The 6,351-nt window shown below is 42.4% G+C and overlaps 1 pseudogene; it reads right to left on the bottom strand.

The window, feature by feature from the left end:
- Positions 1 to 2,600: 2,600 nt before the first annotated feature.
- On the bottom strand, positions 2,601 to 4,336 carry LOC103748651 (annotated as a pseudogene).
- Between the last annotated feature and the right edge of the window lie 2,015 nt (positions 4,337 to 6,351).

Genomic DNA, 6,351 nt, shown 5'->3' with positions numbered 1-6,351 from the left:
GCGCCCCCCCCCCTGCAAATAGAAAATAAAAACAAAGTAATCCATGGTCTCTGACCATACCTGTCACCATCCATTGTAGTTGTAAATGCAAAACAATGTTTTCTGGATTTTTTTTTTTTCTAGATACAAACTGTTACTGGAACAGAAACTCGTGAAGGCGGCAGAGCAGTGGGGAGCTGTGTCCATTTGGCTGTTGCTTTGAGAGCACATGTCTGCTGGAGCATGGAGTATGAGTCCTTGTACGCTGAAATTAAAATGCTTAGATCTAGTTAGAAATGCGGCCACCTCAAGACCACATGGTCTAAGCAATGTCTAAGAAGAAAAACTTTAGCAAAGAAATGGCTTTTAAAACTTTCATCTATGAGGCAAGAGGTTTGTCACAGCAGCAGCCGCTGCAGCCAATTTTCCAGGCGACTCTGTCTCTCAGAATTCCTAGAAATAACACAGCATGCAGCCCAGAAGAGTTTTGACCATACTCCTCAGGCTCCATGTGGCTGTGGGAATTTTTAAAGCAAAATAATCACTAAACAAGGCCATTCCAGGGTAGACTGAATAGTTTTGATTATGAACTTATATTTGCTGCTGCGTATAATTTGAAAAATAGAAAAACAAAAAATTCAAACTCCAACCACAAACAACTATTAATGAATACCTCCTTAGGTTTATATTACACACTGTCAGAATTAGAAAACACCATCTCAGAGTCATTCCTGTTCTCCCCCTCTGGAGGTGCCATTATGACAAACCTGGTGTTTACCTTTGCATTTGTGTACATTCATTAGAGTATATCTGTTTATTAATAGCATCTGTGGGCTGGGAATGTTTTCCCCTTCACATTTTTGATGAGCATTGCCACTGCTGTTTCCGACACAGCAGACTGGTGTTCTCTCATGTTCCATAATGTGCTCACACACAACGAAGGCCCTTTGTGCCTTTGGGCACACATTTGGAGGTTCTAATGAATATACTAGAGGAAGAACAGCTGGGACGCCGCCGAGTGTGTTCAGTTTTGTGTATGAAGAGACCAAACACACAGATTTTCTCCCAGGAATGCTGCTGCAGTGCTATCATCCACATAGTCTGGTTGGCTTAGCATGTGCCCTGGACTGTCCATTTTTATTGAAGTAATGAAAATAAGCTGCAATGACTAAACCCAACAGAGATCAGTTGAACATCCATGTGACTAGAATTCTTTCTGCCTGTCACCATGATGCTACATATCAACACATGATACAAATGAAATGTCAACGAAGTTCTGCCTACAGTGGGATATAATCTGAAATTTGCCTTTATTTGCCTGACTTGGCTCACATAAAACATGACTGTTGTGTCTTATGCAAGGACAGTGTGCAGAAAAGCTCAGCAAAAGCCATGGAGCTAGATGGCTCTTACTAAGAGACTGCTAATTCCTGACAATTTTGTGTGGCAAGGGGTGGGGTGAGTATTTGTCATAGAGGATTTTCTAAAGCTTTCCACCTACATGAAAGAAGAAGACCACCACACTGAGGGTTTAGTACAACAATGGAAGTAACAGGTGAGCTATGTGTGAAATATATGCAAGGAGAAGTATCTTGAATATATTTGAAGACACAGGGTGATTGGGATCTTGTTAATTTCGTAATTGCTCATGTACATATATCTATTCATCTGTTAAGTTTCTTGGCAATGGTGAATTATTCAGAAAAATTACTTTAGTACCCATTATTTAAATAAATAAAAGTACACATTTAAATAACAACGAAAGAAAGTCTCTTTTAATAAAATGTTATATCATGATATTGTTGATATCTTCTGTCCGCTAAAGTGGGCACAAAGTTAATATAATCTCATGAACCCAGGATGTACAGATTAGAAGAAAAACATTAACTGCTATTTCAAAAGTATTATCTTAGTTATGTTACCACTCCTAGCAGAGGGGTGATTTGCAATGTATAGCTGCCGGGACAGGGAAGTCAGTTTTCTTTGACAGTGTGGCCCCTGATAGGTCCACTATGCTCCAGTGGGTGACCACATACCCACTACTACATGGGTATGAAAATGTAAACCTAATTTTTTTTTTAAAAAAAGAAGACAAGAAGTTGGGGGGGTGTAGGGCAGAGGAGGGTGGATCTGGAAGACATTGGTGTTAGGGTGTGTATATGATCAAAATACACTGTATGAAATTACCAAAGAATCAACTAAAAGAAAGGAAGGAGAAAAAATTGAAAACTGTACCTGAAGGTGATGGTCTCATTCTGAGAAGCAAGATTTCATTTAGATCAAATTAGTAACTTTTAAAATAGTGTTAATTTTTATTTTTAATTCTCCTGTTTATATTTTCAACTTCCAGATTTGGAAGCAGAACATGGTGTGAGCCCAGCAGAGCAGCTTCGAGCCATGTACCATATTTTCTGTTTCACACTCCCCGCAACTCACCTTTGGGTCCCTTGCCCAGGTGCTTAGGTAAGAGAGCAGGACATGAACTAGACTAAGAGAGTGGTCCCCACCCTGTACTCCTGGAGCTATAAGAGCAGTCCTGCGTAGCATGGACGGAGTTCCAATGTGGAAAGCCGCTTTCCGAGGCACACGAGGCCGTCTTCGCAACGTGCCCATTTGTTCATTCAGATTTGGGTGGTGTGCTGGCCAGGAGACAGTGGCTGCAGTTCCTCCAACTGACTGAGGAGGACAGGAATGTGAAGGTGCTGCTGGGGGCCCACAGTCATAGTGGAGGCCAAAAGCTCTCACAATACCGAAGAATGCCTGGGGCTTTGTGGGATGCTGAGTTCATTCTGTACAGCAAGGGCCACATTGTCACCCTTCTGGAACACCATGTCATAAGGGCCTTCTCTAAACATTGTGACATACAGCACACAGCCTAGGGTCTGCAGAACTAGGGCCTGGCTTGAGCACTCCCCCTGGATGCATGCTTGATTCATGGAACCCATGTCCTTTAAAACTGGCTGCCCCTCATCACCAAGCAAAATATTTGTGGGCTTCAGGTCCATGTGCACATAACCTTTGGTATGAATGGCCTCGAGGCCGCTGCAGACACCCAGCAACAACCAAAGAATCTGGTCCTCAGTCAAGAAGTTGTTTTGGTCCTTCAGGCTTTCTCTCTTACCCCTCAATGTACCCCTCTTGAAGAAAGGTAACAGTAACAGGTAAAAGTGACAGGTAAAAGTGACAGGTTTCAATGCGGTGATGGAAAAGGCGATGCATGTCTGTGTCTCGCTGGGCCTGTTCTTGGTCCTGCTGCTCATGAAACAGGATTCACTTCAGGGAGTAGAAATGTCCATCATACAACCCCTCTGCTAGGTCCACATAGCTGAACCCACTGTGGGCCAAAGAGGTCATTTGAAGGACTGTGGTCATCTCCCACAGGGCTTGGATCCAGAGGAATTCCCTTGGGGAGTGGTGCCTCTCACAATGAGTAGAAATCCTCCCAAGTTGTGGCTTTTAGATAGTTTCGACACTATTATAATTCCTTAAGAGCAGAGACAAACAAATCACTGAGGTCCTATTGTCCTAACACAGTGCCTTGCACAAGTCAGATGTTTAATATTAACTAAGTAACAGCCAACATTTATTAAATGCCATGAACCAGAGACTGGGTGACGCTTCAAAAAAATTATCTCACTCAATCTTCACAAGTCCAGTGAAGTATTATGATCATCTGTACTAAGCAGATGAGGAAACCACAGCTTAGACTGGGGAGATTGCTCAGTGATTAAGAGCACATACTATTCTTCCAGAGGACCCCAGTTCAAGTTCTCAGCAACTCCATTCAGCAGTTCACAACCACCTGTCACTTCAGTTCCTGGGGGATCTGATGCCTATGGCTTCCATTGACACATTCACTCACATATACATACCCACACACCGACCCACATGTACACATTTTAAAAAAAAAAGCAAAAAAACTAGGGTGGTGGTGCACACCTTTAATTCCAGCACTCCTGCAGGTAGAGGGAGGTGGATCCTTGTGAAATAGAGGCTGACCTGGTCTACACAGCAAGTTCTAGGCCATCTGGGGCTACAAGTGGACTTTGTCTTAAAACACACGCACACACACACACACACACACACACACACACAAATGAAAACAAAGAAACCACAGCTTACCAAGGTCACACAAAGTAATTCACTTTCTTGACCCATTGACCCACTGAGCTAAGCTGTCAGATGAGGCAGAAACTATGGCTAAAATCCTTGTGCCTCTATCATATGCAGACCATTGTCCCTCAACGGCTATAACCCTGGGACTAGCTAAGCCAAACACTCACCTCTCCAATTTCTGGATGAAGAGGTGATGCTTATTGTCAATGATGACAGTTCCCTGGGAGCAGACACAGCGCATGGCCCATAATGTCTCAGTCATCCTCCTCAAGGATGGTCTCTGGCTGCCCAAGGCGAGTGGGCTCAACCAGGAGATGGGCTGGGGGCTGGTGGATCATGCCAGAAGGAAAGCAGCAAGTCACGGGTCAGAGACAGTCTAGACGGCCCCTGGCTCGAGCTGGAGTGAAGCGCCCAATAGTGTTACTTTTTAGTACTGTTTGCATTCACAAAATATGCAACAAATATTTGTTAAATATATATTAGAACCATTATTAGCAACAGAAGTAATTTTGCCTTGTATGCATGAGGTCCTGAATCAATACTTAACACTGTGGGAAAAAAGGAAGGAAGAAAAGAAGGGAGGGAGGGAATTAAGGAGCATCTGAATCAGGCAGTTTAAAGGTTTCACACTGAAAATTAGCCCTGAGGGCTGGGGAGATGGCTCAGTGAGTAAGTGTTTGCCATGCAATAATGAAGATCTGCATTCAGATTCTCAGCTTATCCTGCTGAAAATGAAATATTTGGTAATTTCAGGATTTATTAGAATTTGCTGAAAAGCAAAACGTGGTTTTCTTTGGTCTTTGGTTCATCTCTGATTCTGTTAATTGGGGTCTCCTTACTCTTCTGATTAATTCTGCTTAGGGTCTGTCCATCTTGTCTGTTCAAAGAACCAGCTCTAATATTCATTGATTCTTTGTGGGGAGCTTTGTTGTTCTTGCTTCCACTGTATTAACTTCTGTCCTGAGTTTTATTATTTCTTCTCATCCTTGGATCTGGGTTTGATTTGTTCTTGTTTCGGCAAACTCTTAAGTTACTGATTAAGTTGGTTTTTTCTAATGAACTTTCTGATTTTTTTAATGTATGCATTTAGAATTATAAATGTCCCTTTTAGGATTGCTCTAATGTGTCCCTGAGGTTTTGGTGTATTATAATTTCATTTTTATTGATTTACAGAAAATTTTTTGACTTCCTTCTTGATTTCTTCTTTGACCCTTTCTTCATTCAGTAGTGCATTGCTTAATCTCCATGGGTTTTTGTAATAGCTAAAGATTCAAACTTTATTGCATTGTGGTCAGATGGAATATACAAAATTATTTCAAACTTTTCTATTTGTTGAGATTTGTTTTCTGTCCCAGTCTGTGGTCTATTTTTGGGAAACTTCGATCCATCTGCTACTGAGTAGAATGTGTGTTCTTTTTGTCTGGCATTAGGAAACATTTGTCCTACAATTCACATCATATGATCTAGTGTACAGTACTGTGCTGCAGAGGGACTTGCAAGTAAACGCCAATGCAGGACACTTCCAGAGCATGAGCAATGGTGCCATGACTGATGTTACAAACAGAAGCGGATGGACAACAATGTGCATAGATCTTGTCCTCCCCTTTATTACCCATTAAGAACCATGTTCTAAGTTGGGATAAGGGAGTCTGAGGTTGTTGCATATTCTTGTTATCCTGGTACTTAGGAGTCTGAGGTAAAGGGATGGTGAACACAAGGCCAGTCTGAGGTGCAGACAAAACTTCCCCACAATATCAATTAAAATGAATAACTAAGAGATATGCTTAAAAGAGTGGGGCAAGGGCCTGGAGAGATGGCTCAGTGGTAAAGAACATTGTTCTTGCAGAAGACCTGGGTTTGAATCCCAGCACCCACATGGCAGCTAACAACTATGTCGAATGCCCCCCAAGCCCACCAGGCTTGGGTCTTCAACAAGAAAGGAACTCAGACAGAAGTCTGATGTTTTCTAAGACTTTATTTACAGAAAGGCAGCTACAGGTAGGAGAGAACTCTCCAGTAGGACGATTCTACTGAGGGGTCCCACAGGTCCTTTTTATCCAGCCCAGAGTTTGGGTTACCCAGGTGATTATTCCTAACAGAAACAAAAAGGGTACTATGGACACAGCACGTAGCTGCATCTTCCAGTGCCCACAGACTGAACTGAAACTAACTTCCTAGAAGACCTGATTTATCATGCAGGTACAGCCTGTCAGCTCTGACCACTGAAGCAAAGAGCTCAGAAGCTCTTAAAGTGAC

The sequence above is a fragment of the Nannospalax galili genome, unplaced genomic scaffold (assembly GCF_000622305.1).
Source record: "Nannospalax galili isolate Female #2095 unplaced genomic scaffold, S.galili_v1.0 scaffold1566, whole genome shotgun sequence".
NCBI lineage: Eukaryota > Metazoa > Chordata > Mammalia > Rodentia > Spalacidae > Nannospalax > Nannospalax galili.
Note: the sequence above shows the minus strand (reverse complement) of the source record. Positions and strands in the feature narration are given on the sequence as shown.